The following is a 16,096-nucleotide window of genomic DNA, read 5'->3' as shown; positions in this document are numbered from 1 at the left end:
GACTTCCCCTTCATTTTAAATTCCCTCAGCTATTATGCCCACAGTCTGAGTCACAGCAATTCCAAATGGTTTGTATTGTCTCATTTAAGTCTGTTTGGTTTACCCAATTCCCTAAAAGTAAACTCCCCAAGGGCAAGGCCCTTGTTTCCTACTTTGGCATAGCCTCAGTAATGCTGACACCGACCTGGGTACCTGTTTGCTGAATTCTCAACCCCTATGTTGGTCATTCCCTCCTCTACCAGTGGCAGAGCACTCTTGCTGCTGGAGGTGGTGGTGGTGGGGGTGTGGGAAGAGGGTGCTTTCTATAGGATGCTTAGTACTCTGAGGATGACAGAGGGATTATCTCTGCCCTCAAGAAGTTGGAGGAAGAGAGGCAGAGGTCTCCAGTTGTATTGCAGTATGATTAATTGTGTTGCAAAGGAGGGGCAGCCCTCTGCCTGTAGAGAAGGGGGAGGCCTCTGAAGAAGAGGGGCTCAAGGATGAGCAAGAGCCTCCGGAGAGGAAGGGAAGGCATTTCCAAGGGTATATTAGGTGGAAGACGTGGTACCTTCTAGTTTGTTGAGATGGATTAAAGGCTATATTTTAGGAGAGGGAAGCAGATCAGGGCCAGTGGTAGCACCTGAATTGGGAGATGTAGTTTTCAGTTATCCAAAGGCATATCCAAAGACCTCGCCTTGGCGGGGGAGAGGGGGGGCTTTATCTCTTTGGCCAAATAAAGACCAAGTCAAAATGAGGAAATTAGAACTATGTGAAGAGCTTTATTTATCTATTTGGCATTAAAGTGCCCCTTTTTGACTACTTTTTTTTTTTGTCTTTTCTAGGGCCACTCCAGGGGCATATGGAGGTTCCCAGGCTAGGGGTCTAATCGGAGCTGTAGCCACTGGCCTACGCCAGAGCCACATCAATGCGGGATCCAAGCCGCCTCTGTGACCCACACCACAGCTCACAGCAACACTGGATCCTTAACCCTGAGCAAGGCCAGAGATTGAACCCGCAACCTCATGGTTCCTAGTCGGATTCGTTAGCCACTGTGCCACGATGGGAACTCAAAAATCAAAGACTCCTTTTTTTTTTTTTTTGTCTTTTAAAGTGCCCCTTTTTGAAGAAGAAATCATGTGATGATAGTTTTTTTTTTTTTTTTCCATTTTGTTGTGTTCTAGCATGTTGACTTGACAAAATAAAGAATTGGCAATTTGCCATTCCAGCTGTGGTGCAAACAGGATAGGTGGCGCCTCTGGAGCTCAGGGATGCAGAGGCCAGCACAGTGGGTTAAGGCTCCGGTGTTGCCACAGCTGCGTTGTAGGTTGCAACTGGGGCTTAGATCTCATCCCTGGTTGGGGAACTCCACGTATGGTGGGGGCGGAGGAGAAAGACAAAAAAATGAAAAATGAAAAAAAAAAAAAAACAAAACTGGCAACTCTTTACCAGAAGGGAAGTCTCCAGCTCTAAATTCTTGGAGCTGCTGCTGGGGAATCACTGAGATACATGGGAAAAAGGAGTAAGTACAGTCTTGGAGTAAGTGCTCGGAGGACAGGCGCAGATTTGGAACTTGTACGTAACTTCTGCTGATGAAGACAGCAGATGTGGCGGTGCTCACCGTGGAGGCGGTAGGGGAGCCAAGGGAGAGGCAGTTTGATTTGTTTTGATGCCTTTAATCCCCACTCTCCCTCTCGAGAGGTGTGAGCTGTTGGGGACGCCTGCCTGTCCTCCTGTGCTTTGTGCTCCTGCCCCCTCCCTGGGAGGGTGCAGAACCCTCCATGCTCTGCGTGCAGCTCAGACTTTATCGCCCATCTTCCGGCCTTTCAAAGTGAGGGCTGACAACTGTGATTTCTCATCTCCAGGTGCAAAGGAAATTGCCCCTTGTAAGTGTCTGCACGTCTCAGGCCCTCACCCCCCAGGGTTGTTTCAGTGCCTGTCAGTTGCATTCGCACTAATGAGATTAAAGTAGGTGTGTTGGAACGTTCAAAAAAATTTTTGCCCAGATCAGTCCAAAATTCCTAAGGTGAAGAACTTGCCTGAATCAATACAGTGGTAATTTCAAATCTTGAGCTGTCCCTTTTAGGGCATTTCAGTCATTTCATGGAAACAAGAGAGCAGCAGAGGTGTGTGTGTGGCGGGGGGACGGCCTGGAGACAAAGCTGTGTGAAGAGGGGCATGGGGTGGGGGGTGGGAAGGCTGCTCAGGTGGGAAGGGGATGTCAAGTCCTACATGGCGACACTCAGTTTGTGCAATAATTTCTTATTCTGTTTGGGCTCTTACTGTACCGAGGGATTGAGTCAATGGGAAGGCCTGGAGGCTGGCAAGGAGGCGGCACATGAGCATCTGCTGTTGCTGCAGTGACCACTGCTAGGAAGAAGCAGCCGAAGCTTGAGGAGACAGCCGAGACTGAATTCTTGCCTTAGGTCCACAGTAGGACTCTGAGCAGGTTGTGCCACTGTCCTAGGCCTCAGTTTCCTCAGAAGGAAAGGAGGATGGGGCACCAATGAGGTTCCTTCCAGCTGTGTTCTCTTCTGATGGCATTCTGCAAGCCAGGTGCCCAGAGGTGAAATTTGGGCAGCCAAGCTAGCTGTGGAGAAGTTTTCCCCACCTCTGGGTCTTTGGTCCTGGTCTCCTATTTGTGGGCTCCTCCCATTTGTCTTGCAGTGTTTCCCAATTTTACTCACAGACAAAGGCCCTGACCCCTCATCCAGGGTCCCTTTTCTTGTGTTGATGGCTGTTGTGGACAAAGCAGACAAGCTGTACGCCCTCCTCTGTCCTCTCCCCACTAAACAGAGTGACCTTGTCTAGATAAACAGTTTTTCATTGTCTCCCAGAGTGGCAAGATGTTGGGTTAAAAAACCCAGAAGGAAATCCTGATACGTGCTATAACATGATGAACCTTGAAGACATTATGCTGAGTGAAATAAACCCATCATACAAGGACAAATGTTGATTCTACTTACATGAGGTCCCTAGAGTAGCCAAGTTCATAAAGACAGGGAAGTATGATAGAGGGTACCAGGAGCTGGGGGGATGGGAAGTGAGTGTTTAATGGGGACAGAGTCTCTGTCTGGGAAGATGAAAAAGTTCTGGACACGGGCAGTGGTGATGGCTGTACGACAGTGGGAAGGTGTTTAGTGCCGCAGAACTGTACACTTTAAAATGATAAAAATGGTAGTTACTATTGTGGTTCATTGGGTTAAGAAGCCAACTAGTATCCATGAGGTTGCAGGTTTGATCCCTGGCCTCGCTCAGTGGGTTAAGGATCCAGCATTGCCATGAGCTGTGGTGTAGGTCGAAGACGTGGCTCAGATCCTGCATTGCTGTGGCTGTGGTGTAGGCTGGCAGCTGTAGCTCTGATTTGACCCTTAGCCTGGGAACCTCCATATGCCGTGGGCATGGCCTCCCAAAAGACCAAAAAAAAAAAAAAATACTAAAGACAGTAGGTTTTGTTGTGTATATTTCACCACACAAAGTGGAGGGTTAAGTCCCCAGCCAAAGGAACCAATTTTGTCCTCCGCTGGGCTTCTGCAGTTCTGGAAGTCCACTGAGCTTTTGTTTATTGTACTTACCACCATGTCTTCCCTTTGCTTAGTTGATAGGAAATGCAGACACAACCTGGGTTTGAATTTTTTTTTTTTTTTTTTGCTTTTTAGAGCCGCACCTGTGGCATACGGAGGTTCCCAGGCTAGGGGTCCAATTGGAGTGACAACTGCCGGCCTACACCACAGCCACAGCAACGCCAGATCCGAGCGACCTACACCATCACTCATGGCAATGCCAGATCCTTAACCCACTCAGCGAGGCCAGGGATTGAACCCAAAACCTCAGTTCTGTGTGGGATTTGTTTCCACTGCACCACAACGGGAACTCCCTGGGTTTGAATTTTTGATGCCCATTTGGCACGGTGGCCACCCCTGGGCCCCTGATGTCTATCAGCACACACAGTAGTGCCTTGTTCGCCAGCTTGTGAAGGAGGTGGTATCTCAGGGAGACAGGAAACTCAGGGTAAGTGGAGGGGGACGTAAGAGGACAGAAATGGTTGGGGCTGACAGGAATATTCAGCTGTGCCCTAGTGGCAAAGGATGGGAAAGGGGACTTCAGGGAAGGAGACAGCAGACGGGCGTGAAGAGTGCCCGTGTGAGTGGTGAGCACATCTCCTTGGAGGCAGCCGGCACTCACTTCTAAATGTGAGTGACTCAGTGTTTGCCGTCCACAGTGCCGAATTCCATCAGCACCACGGTTCATTGAGACTAGAGAAGATGCAGCTATCTGATCTCTTTTACTCTTCTGATTGCTATCCATCTCTGTCACTTCCCGTCATCCCTTTACACTGACCCCAGAAGCTTGTTGGGGGCATCCTGCTAATTAATTGCCTGTGGCTTGGGAACACAGGTGTGCTCTTGTCAGGATGTCTAGGTCTGGGGAAAAACCAGTTTTGGCTCACATGGCATCCCCGCCTCTTCCTGGTTCCAGAAACCTTTCTGCCTGGGACTTTTCGGGAGCATCGGGTAACCGTGCTGCTATTCCATTTATTTATTGGACACCTATTTCAGAGCAAGAGGTAACCTTGGAAGTCACCTAATCCAGCACCCCTGAACCGTCTTGGTGGCTGTGAACCACCAGAGATCCTTGTTAAAATGCAGCTTCTGACTCAGTAGGTCCTGGGCAAGGTGGGACCTGAGATTCTGTAGCCCTGACCCTCATCTGAGGTTGCGGATATCTGAACCACACTCTAAGCAGTGATTCTTAGCCCTGACTATATACCAGAGTTACCTGCTGGGCTTTTGGAAAACAACGCAGCCTGGGCTTCACTCCCAGATATGAATTGGTCTGATACCGCCAGTCTTTAATTGTCTAAATTGCTCCCCAGTTGACTCTAGTGTGTAGCAAGTATAGAAAACCATGGTTCTGATCAAATGCGTTGATTCTACATCTTGCTTATTGAAACCATCAGAAAAAATCCCCACCTTCTCTGCCCTGCCTGTCCCTCTAGTTGACCCGGGGCTTAATTTCCCATTGTAAGAAAATTAGCTGTTGTAATATCATATGATAATAAAACATGACATTTATTTTTTCATGGAAATAATGACTTTATTGAAGAGAAAGTATACCGCTAATCCTCTGAGCAATTATGATGGGATCATATTCTTCAAAGTCCCTATATTATAATATTAGAATAATGGCAAAGGCAGGTCTTTTCTCATGCAATGTAAGATAAAATGATATAATATAATAGTGGTATTTTGGAATCAGAAATCCCAAATTTCAATCCTAGTTCATATCTTTATGCCTTGACATAGAAACCAAATGCTGCTGCCTTTCTGAGCCTCAACATGACTTCTGAATCCTGGGCATGATGGCAGTTGCTCATGGGAATTTGACGTTTGCTTTGTCCAGGCTCATGCTAAACATTCAGGGAAGTGTTACCTGCAGGTTGTCCTCAGAAAGCATAAAGCTAACATGTCCAGAACTGTGAACAGAGCGCTCAAGGGTTTTAAAAGCTCTTAGGAATAAACATAACATTTATTGAGAATTTACTTATCATTCTAAGTACTTTACATTTAAACCTCGTAATACTCAATGAAGTAGATAGTTTTGTAATCGTCCACATCTTTTTATAAATGTGAAAACTGAGGCTCAGAGCAATAATTTGCCGCAGGTTACAGAGCCAGCCAGCACATGAACAAACCAGGGCTTAGAAGTCAAGAGGTCTGGTTCCTGATCAAACTCTCTTAACTATTACATCATTTAGTTTCCTCCGCAGTGCCAAAGATAGCAGCAGTGCCGGACAAGGATGAAGGAAATGTTTTCTTTTCAATTAAAACCTGTTTTTAAAAATCGATATGCTGTTTTTTTCAGTCTGAGTTTTTTGTTGTTTTTACGGATCAAGTTCATTTCAGTTTGAAGAATCAGCAGTGATAAAAAGCTGTTAAGTGTGGGCATCCACACATGTGTGTACCTTTTCTCTTTTCCGTTCTATCTATCCATTTACCAGCCCTTTGCACCAGAGGGCTGGTCAGCAGGAATACTTGCTCTTCACAAACGGAGCCTGGCCCAGGCCCAGGACAGTGTTCTGAGAAGGATTTCAGGCTGCATCTCCCTCTTCCATAGGGTTTGAATAATCCCACAGGTTCCCATCTGGCAAGATTTATTTCTAGAATAGCTTCTCACATAATCTGGCTCATTTGCCTGAATGCTCCCTTAGCATATATCTTTCCTAAACAGAGACATTCCCCTTAGCTTGTAAGTCATTCCTGCACAAATCCATTGCAAACTCTGAGCTACATGGTTTGGTTGCCAGAAATGCCAGAAGGTCTTACCATTAACAAGTAGTCTGTTTCTTGTAGTATCTTACACAGCACACTTTCCAATGGTGTGAGAAAAATCTTCAAACAACCTGGCTAAGTAAAGCATCACAAGATGCCCCCAAACCAAACTGTAAGATAAAACCTCATCAGTTTGGCAAATTGCTCTTGGTTTGGATGTTACGTATGTAGGTTCTCCTTTGTGTAGATGATGAATTGCCTGGAGTATTCTCGAGAAGTCTTACTGGCCAGAGAGAGAAATAGCGGTAATTTCATATGGTTCAACCAAAATAGGTTCAGAGAATTTCAGAGTCAGAAGTTTTTTGAGACTATCAGGATGTCTTTCAAATATCTGAATGCCCTTTATGTGAACCCAATGATTGCTCAACCTCTGCTTGAACTCCTCTAGGGTCAGGGAACCCATTACCTTACAGGGCAGTCAGTTCTGGTTTCAGATCGTTCATATTGTTAAAGTTCTTACTTAAAATGAGTTCAAATCATATCAGTGTAATTTCTACCACTGGATCCTAGCTCTGCTCCCTAGAGTCACATGCACAAAAGCTAGTTCCTCTTCCATTTAACAGCTTTGCTTTAAGCAATTTTAAGCAGTTATTGCATTTTCTTATGTCCTCTCTTTCTCTAAATGAAGTATCATTTTAAGACCCCCATGACATAACAAGGTGGTCACCACTGCTCACCTCTAGCATCTCTACTTCAAGTGCCTACCATGTTACCGAGGACCAGTTAGAAGCCCAGTTCCCTCCCATGTGGAGTTGGGTGGGCTGCCACCTCACTTTCCTTGGACACCCACTTTCTAGTAGTGCTGCATATGTGGGAACAGACCGACCGAGACCATAGAGCTCGTGGTTGACCTTGGCAACCCAAGCCCACGGCTTTGCCCTGGGCCTCATGACATTCTAATGCAGAGGAAGGAACAGCTAGAGTTTGAGTCTATGCCTCCTCCCACAGCTGGTTTTGACTAGGATGCTGGGCTAACCAGTGATCCCGAGGGGCTTCAAGACTGGCACTTTCTCTGAGTTGCCACGTCATGGGGCTCTGAGCAAGGAGCTGGACCTCTTTATTTGCAGAGCCGCCACGAGGCCCAGCCAATACCCAGGTATCAGATGCCTCCCTGCTGTGCTGCCCTGATGCCCAGGAGGCACTGTCAGTTCTCTGTGTCTCCTCTTTTTTCACATCAGACAGACTGATTGCTCCTGCCAGGATTCCCCAGGATGCCACCTCTTTGTCACTTGCTTGTCTTCATCAGGATTCAGGGGTCTGGGTGGTTGTATATGTTATCTGTCTTAAATGGAAAGAAATAAGCAGATTCCTTTGGAAGCAGTTCAGCAAATAGCTGGGCTCAGAATGAGCTACCTTCTATATCAAAACCTTTCTACGCACTACACCTGGACAACTTGCTGCCCTGTGGCTGCAGGAGCTGTTCCAGGCATGCCATACCATACTGTGCCCCCCATAACTGATGGGTGAGGTGGTGGGCACTGCTCATTGTGTCTGGATGCCCATCACTCAAGCCTGGTGTGACCAGTCAACCACCCTGAGTACCTGCAGCTCTTCATTGCTTAAAGCCCTTGAAACAAGAGAAGGGGATAGCCCATAAACACATAAAAAGAAGTTCAACATCATTAGCCAACAGAGAAATGCAAATCAAAACCACTTCACACCCACCAGGATGGCTAAACTAGATAACAAATGTTAGAATGTGGAGAAATTGGAATTTATATGTCGTTGAGGATGGAAATGGTGAATGTTAAATAGTGCAGCCACTTCAGAAAACAGTCTCGCAGTTCCTCAGCATGTTAGCTATAGAGTTACCATATGACCTGAGCATTTTCATCCAGTGTATTTACCCAAAATAAATGAAAACATAATCCACACAAGAACATGTATAGGAACATCCATAGCAATGTGATTCATAATAGCTAAAAAGTAGAAAACAGCCCAAATGTCCAATATCCATGCAATGCAATATTATTAAGCAAAGAAAAGGAATGAATTATGGGCAGACATCCATTATGGAAAGACTTACTGCTGCAAAGATGGCCCCTACGTAACCTCTAAATCCAACATAATCGCTATCAAAATCCCAGCTGGAATTTTTACAGAAACTGACAATCTCGTTGTAAAATCCACATAGAAATGCAAGGAACCTAGGATGTTGAAAACAACATTAAATAAGAACAATGTTGGAGGACTCATACTTTCTGACTTCAAACTTACAACAAAACTGTAGTTATTAAGACAGTGTAGTCAAGGAGTAAGGCTAGACATATAGATCAGAGGAATAGAATGGAGAGTCTAGAATAAACCTTTACATTTAAGGTCACTTGGTTTTCAACAAGGGTGTCAAGACAATTAAATGGGGGAAATTTTTTTTTTTCAACAAATGGTGTTTGTTTGATTGGAGTTCCCCCGTGGCACAGTGGGTTAAGGATCCAGCATTGTCACTGTGGTGGCTTGGGTTGCTACTGTGGTGCAGTTTTGATCCCTGGCCCAGGAACTTCCACATGCTATGGAGTGCAGCCAACAAACAAACAAACAGAAACAAAAAATGGTGTTAGATATTCATATGCAGAAAAATTAAGTTGGACCTTTACCTCTTTGTGAGCTTGTGTTAGTCAATGGTTTCTTAGATATGACACCAGAAAGCACAAGAAACAAAGGAAAAAAATAGATACACTGGACTTCACCAAAATTTAAAACTTTTGTGCTTCAAATAACACCATTAAAAGAATCAAAAGACAACCCACAGAATGGGAGAAAATATAAATTATGTATTTGATAAAGGACTTATATATAGAATATATAAGGAGTTCACACAAGTCAATAATAAGACACATAACCAAATTTAAACGATAAGCAAAGGCTCTGAATAGACATTTCTCCAAGACAAATATACAAATAAGCACATGAAAATATGTTCAACATCATTAGTCACTAAGGAAGTGCAAATGAAGGCCGCAGTGAGATACCCCTTCACACCCACTAGGATGACTAAAATTAAAAAGACAAACAATAGCAAGTATTGGAGAAGATGTGTAGAAATTGAACCCTAATCCGCTGCTGATGGGAATGTAAGGCATTTGTTTCAGAAATCAGTCTTGCAGTTCCTCAAAATATTATACATGGAATTAGCACATGACTGAGCAGTTCCACTCCTAGATGTGTGCCCAAGGAAATGGAAACACCTGTCCACACCAAAATGTGCACATGAATGCTTCAGCAGCATTATTCATAGTAGCCAAAAAGTGGAAACAATCCAAGGTTCCATCAACTGATGAATGGATGAACCAAATGTAGCATAAACTATACAGTGGATTATTATCTGGGCATAAAAGGGAATGGAGTACTGATTCATTTCTCAGCTGGATGAGCCTTGAAAACATTATGCGAAGTGAAAGGAATCTAGTCACAAGACAACAGATTGAATGATCGCATTAATAGGAAGTTTCCGGAGTTGGGAAATTTGTCGACAGAAAGTAGATTTATATGTAGTGCTATATATAGTAAAACTATATAGACAGAAGCAGTTGCTTAGGGCTAGAGGGTGTGGGAAACAATAGCTAAAGGATACAGTGTTTCTTTTTGATGTGATGGATGCAGAAATCTGTGAATATGCTAAAAACCATTGAAATGCATCCTTTAAATAGGTGAATTGTATGCTATGTGACATAAACATCAATAAAACTGCTAAAAAAATGTGTAGCAAATCATTCTGGCTTAAAATGAATAAATCGTCATTAATATGACAGTTTGTTGGCTCTGCTTACTGCTGGCTGTGTAACATTGGACCAAGTAAATTCTGTTCCCTGCCTTGGTGTCCTTCTCTACGAAATGGATGAAGCCATATCTAATTCATGGTATCCTTTGCATCTTCCCTGCCCTCATCTTTCTGCCTCCAGTCTCTCCTCCCAGTTCTAACTTGCTAACATCTTCATTGAAGTTTTCCTGCGGCACAGGTCTGATCACATCTCCCCAGGCTTCAGACTGAAGTGGCTCCCTGCTACTGAAAAGGACAAACACCTGCCCATCCCTTTGTCCTCCAGGCCATCCCTCTGTTGGGCTTCACCATCTTCCTACCTCCTCAGGTACTTTGCACAGAGGCCAAGGCAGGCTATTCTTCTTTCTCCAAACTGAAGTACTGCTTCCTGCCTCCACAAGTTGACTCACATTGATGCCTGTGGCTGACAAAATATTCACAACCTGCACAGATCTGCTCAGTGCCAGGTCGGGTCTGACTCCTATCTTGCTGGGATCTCATGCCCAGCACTGGCCCTCTCTGCTCTTGCTTTTCTCTCCTTTAAAATGATGGAATTGGACCACCTGGATATTCTGAGGAATAAGAATTCCTGGTTCATAAAAAGGTCCTTCAGCATCACTAATCATCAGGGAAATGCAAATCAAACCACCATGAGATCTTACCTCACACCTGTCAGAATAGCTGTCATCAAAAAGATAAGAAGTAACATCTTGGTGAGGATGTGGAGGAAAAGGAACCCTTGTGCACTGTTGGTGGGAATGTAAGTGGGTCTAGCCACCATGGAAAACAGTAATGGAAACTCCTCAAATAATTAAAAGTAGGACTATCCTATGATACAGCAACTCCATTTCTGCGTATTTGTCCAAAGAAAACAAAAGCACTAGCTCAAAAACATATATGTACCCCCATGTTCATTGAAGCGTGATTCACAATAGCCAATATTATACACATAATGGAATATTACTCAGCCATAAAAAGAAGGAAATCTTGGCATTTGTGACAACATGGATGGACTTTAAGGGCATTATTCCAAGAGAAATAAGATAGAGAAAGACAAATTCTGTATGATCTCATTTATGCAGAACCTAAAAAACAAATAAAACCCCCAGTGAGCTCACAGGCACAAAGAACTGATTGGTGGTTGCCAGAGGCTGGGGATGGGGGTGAGTTAAATGAGTGGAAGGGGTCCAAATATAATCTTCCAGTTATAAATAAGTCAGTCTTGTGTACATAATGTACAGCATGATGACTATAGTTAATAATACTTTATTGTACTTTTGAAAGTTGCTAAGAGAATAGATCTTAAAAGTAGGTCACAAGAAAAAAAAACTTTACCTCTGTATGCTGGCAGACGTTAACTAGACTTACTGCAGTGATCATCTCACTATATATGAATATCAGATCATTATGTTGTACACCAGAAACTAATATAATGTCACATAACAATTATATCTCAATTTTAAAAAGTAGGAAAATAAAAGAATTCCCTGGGATGTTCATAGAATTTTTCAAAAGAGGGCGGTATGGTCAGCTCTAACCACAGAACTTCTCAGAGCCTTTAATTTGCTATTGGGCATTGTGAGCCGCCAGGAGGGGGATATAATTTGCAAACTTTGATGTAAATTGCAGAAATACCTTTTTGGATCCATCTCCTAGAGTAAAGAAAATAAAAGCAAAAATAAACAAATAGGACCTAATTAAACATAAGAGCTTTTGCACAGCAAAGGAAACTATAAACAGAACAAAAAGACATCTGTAAGATGTGGGAGAACTTTGTAAATGAGGCAACCGACAAGGGATTAATCTCCAAGATATACAAATATCTCGTAATTAAAAAACAAAACAAAACAAAAAACAACCCAATCAAAAAATGGTCAGAAGATTTAAATAGACATTTCTCCAAATAAAACCTACAGATGATCAAAAAGTCCATGAAAAGATGCCCAGCATTGCCAATTATTAGAGAAACGCAAGTCAAAACTACAATGAGGTACCACCTCGCACTGTTCAGAAGGGCCATTATTGAAAAGTCTACAAACAATAAATGCTGGAGAGGGTGTGGAGAAAAGGGAACCCTCTTACACCAATGTAAATTGGCGCAGGTACTTTGGAGAACTGTATGGAAGTTCGTAAAAAACTAAAAATAGAACTAGCATATGATCCTGTAATCCCACTCCTGGGCATATATCTGAAGAAAACTATAATTCAAAAAGATATATGCACTCCAGTGTTCATAACAGTGCTATTTACAATAGCCAAGATATGGAGGCAACCTAGGTATCCATCAGTGACACTGGATGAAAGGATTAAGAAGATGTAGTACATACATACAGTGAAATAGTACTCAGCCATAAAACAAATGAAATAATGCTATTCACAGCAACATGGATGGACCTAGAGATTATACTAAATGAAGTAAATCAAAGACAGACAAATATCATGATATTGCTTATATGTGGAATCTCAAAAAAATGATACAAATGAACTTATATATAAAACAGAAATAGACCCATAGAATAGAAAACAAACTTAAGGTTACCAAAGGGGAAAGGAGGGGGAAGGATATATTAGGAGTTTGTGATTAACATATACACACTACTGTATATAAAATCAATAACCAATAAGAATCTACTGTATAGCACAGGGAACTATACTCAGTATTTTACTAATAACCAAAAAGAGTGTTCTGGCTATGTTTTCCTCTAGGAGTTTTATAGTATCCAGCCTTACATTTAGGTTTTAAATCCATTTTTGTGTATGGTGTTAGAGAATGTTTTGATTTCATTCTTTTACATGCAGCTGTCCAGTTTTCCCAGCATTACTTATTGAAGAGACTGTCTTTTCTCCATTGTATATTCTTGCCTCCTTTGTCATAGATTAAATGACCACAGGTGTGTGGGTTTATTTCTGGGCTATCCTGTTCCATTGAGCTATATGTCTATTTTTGTACTGGTGCTATACTGTTTTTTGTTTGTTTGTATATTTTGCTTTTAAGGGCAGCACCTGTGGCATATGGAAGTTCCTGGGCTAGGGGTCAAATCCGAGCTGCAGTTGCCAGCCTATGCCACAGCCACAGCAATGCCAGATCTGAGCTGTGTCTGTGACCTATACCACAGCTTGGGGCAATGAAGGATCCTTAACCCAAGAACAAGGCCAGGGATTGAACCCATATCCTCATGGATACTAGCCAGGTTTGTAACCTGCTGAGCCGCAATGGGAACTCCATACTGTTTTAATTACTGTAACTTTGTAGTATAGTCTGAAGTCAGAAAGGCAGTTCCATTTTTACTTTTCAATATTGCTTTTTCAGGGTCTTTTTTATTTCTATACAAATTTTAAAATTACTTGTTCTAGTTCTATGAAAAATGCCGTTGGTAATTTGATAGGGATTACATTGAATCTGTAGCTGCCTTGGGTAGTATAATCGTTTTGAAAATATTGCTTTTTCTAATCCAAGAACATGGTATATCTTTCCATCTATTGTTGTCTTCAGTTTCTTTCATATTGTCTTATAGGTTTCTGAGTATAGGTCTTTTGCCTCCTTAGATAGGTTTATTCCTAGGTATTTTATTCCTTTTGATGTGATGGTAAATAGAATTGTTTCCTTAATTTCTCTTTCTGACCTTTTGTTGTCTGTGTTTAGAAATGCAATAGATTTCTGTGTATTAATTTTGTAACCTGCAACTTTACCAAAATCATTGATGAGCTCTAGTAGTTTTCTGGTAGTGTCTTTAGGATTTTCATGCATAATATCATGTCATTTGCAAACAGTGACAGTGTTACTTCTTTTCCAATTTGGAAAAGAAATTAGGATTCCTTTTATTTCTTTTTCTTCTCTAATTGCTATGGCTAGGACTTCCAAAACTATGTTAAATAAAAATGGCAAGTGTGGGCATCCTTGTATTGGTCCTGATTTTAGAGAAATGTTTTTAGCTTTTCACCAGTGAATATGATGTTTGCTGTAGATTTGTCATATTTGGCATTTATTATGTTGAGGTAGGTTCCCTCTATGCCCACTTTCTAGAGAGTTTTTTTTAATCATAAATGGATGTTGAATTTTATCAAAAGCCTTTTTTGTATCTATTGAGATGATCAAATGGCTTTTATTCTTCAATTTGTCGATGTGGTGATCACACTGATTGATTTGTGGATGTTGAACAATCCTTGCATCCCTGGGATAAATGCCACCTGATCATGGTGTGTGATCCTTTTAATGTGTTGTAGATTTGGTTTGCTAGTATTTTGTTGAAGATTTTTGCTTTTATGTTCATCAGTGTTATTGGCCTGTAATTTTATTTTTTCTGTGGTATCTTTGGTTATAATATCAGGGTGATGGTCGCCTCATAGAATGTGTTTAGAGGTAGTCCTTTATCTGTAATGTTTTGGAAGAGTTTCAGAAGGATAGGTATTAATTCTGCTCTAAATGTTTGATGGAATTCACTTGTGAGGCCTGGGCTTTTGTTTGTTGGGAGTTTTAAAATCATAGATTCAATATCAGTACTCGTAGTTGGTCTGTTCATGTTTTCTATTTCTTCCTGGTTCAGTCTTGGGAGATTGTATCTTTGTAAGAATTTGTCCGTTATCCATTTTATTGACATGTAGTTGCTTGTAGTAGTCTCTTATGATCCTTTGTATTTCCGTGGTGTCAACTGTAACTCTTTTTCATTTTTAATTTTATTGATTTGGGCCCCCTCCCTTTTTTAGGATTTAAAACCACACACACACACACACACACCCACACACACACACACACACACACACACACTTTAAAGGAATATATTGCCCTATAGAACACATACAGGAAATGCTGGACTAGTTAATAATAAGAATCCTTCTGACTCTAAAAGACAAACACAAAACAAAAATTAATATTTAAAAATTGCTGCTTTCCTGAGCCCTTTCACACCATTTATCCTTCTGTATCCTTATGACAACTTATGTCTTTTGTGGAGCACTTATATCATTCTGCTTTATCAAGTGAAAAAAAGTCCATTTTGATTTGTGTCCAGCAGGCATTAGTGAAAGAAAAATACAGACCTAGGAGGTAAACGAAGAAGCTGGGTTCATCCTGCCTCTGTAACTAGCTTGCTGTGGCTTTGGGCAGGTTAAAAATCTCAAAGCCTGTTTCCTCACCCTAAAAATGGGAACACTAAAGCCTCACCTGAAGGATGGGGTGAGGGGGAAGCCAGCAGACACGAGGCCCTGGGCGCCTGGCACTGGGTGATGTCTACTCACCAGAAACTGTCATTATTATTATCTCTGAATGGACTCCCTCCCTGACTCACCTGTATGCTCCTTGAGGGGCTCACCACATCCCAGCTACCTGTGTCCCATCCCAGTGCCTACACACCTCTGAGCACAAAGTTTAGTTGCATAAACATTGAATGAAATGAATTTTATTAGAGTGAATTACTTGTGGGCATTTCAGGAAGAAAGTCAGTATTTCTGCCTTCTGCTCAGGCTCTTGAGTTCAGGGTCCTGGTGCTTTTCTCTTGAGTGATCTTAATGTAGGTTTGTGCAAGATCCATGTTTGCCTTTTCCTGGGGGTTAGGAATTCTTCTAGGCCAAAGCCAGGGTGGCTCAAAGAGAGGAAACTAAGGTAGGAAGCAAGGCAAGGGAATTGGGGCTGCAATTTATGTACATTTCCTTCCTCGTGAAGCCCACAGATCTCCTCAAGTGTCCTTGGGTGCTGTCAGTGGAACGTGGGACTGCACGTGACCAGTGGGGCGGGTGTGCCAGCCCTGTAGGTGCCGCTTACAGTAGCCATCTTTCTGGTTTTCTGATGGTTTCACACAAACTAACGATCATGGAGAACTTTAGGGCTACATCATGTATGGCTTTCAGTCTTGAAGCATCCGCAGTTTATAGTGGAGACTGGACTGCCATGCACCAAATGACTGAAGAGCGAGAGAATTCAGAATCTGGCAGGCTTTCCTTGGATCCTTTGATTCAGATAAGTTCCTTTGTTCTCTGCACCCGAGCAGCCCTTCCCTCCCTTGTCCCTATGCTTATACTTGTAGTTCCTTGTTTA

Source organism: Phacochoerus africanus, chromosome 11, assembly GCF_016906955.1.
Source record: "Phacochoerus africanus isolate WHEZ1 chromosome 11, ROS_Pafr_v1, whole genome shotgun sequence".
NCBI classification, from domain to species: domain Eukaryota; kingdom Metazoa; phylum Chordata; class Mammalia; order Artiodactyla; family Suidae; genus Phacochoerus; species Phacochoerus africanus.
The sequence above is the reverse complement of the archived record's forward strand: the minus strand, read 5'-3'. Positions refer to the sequence as shown.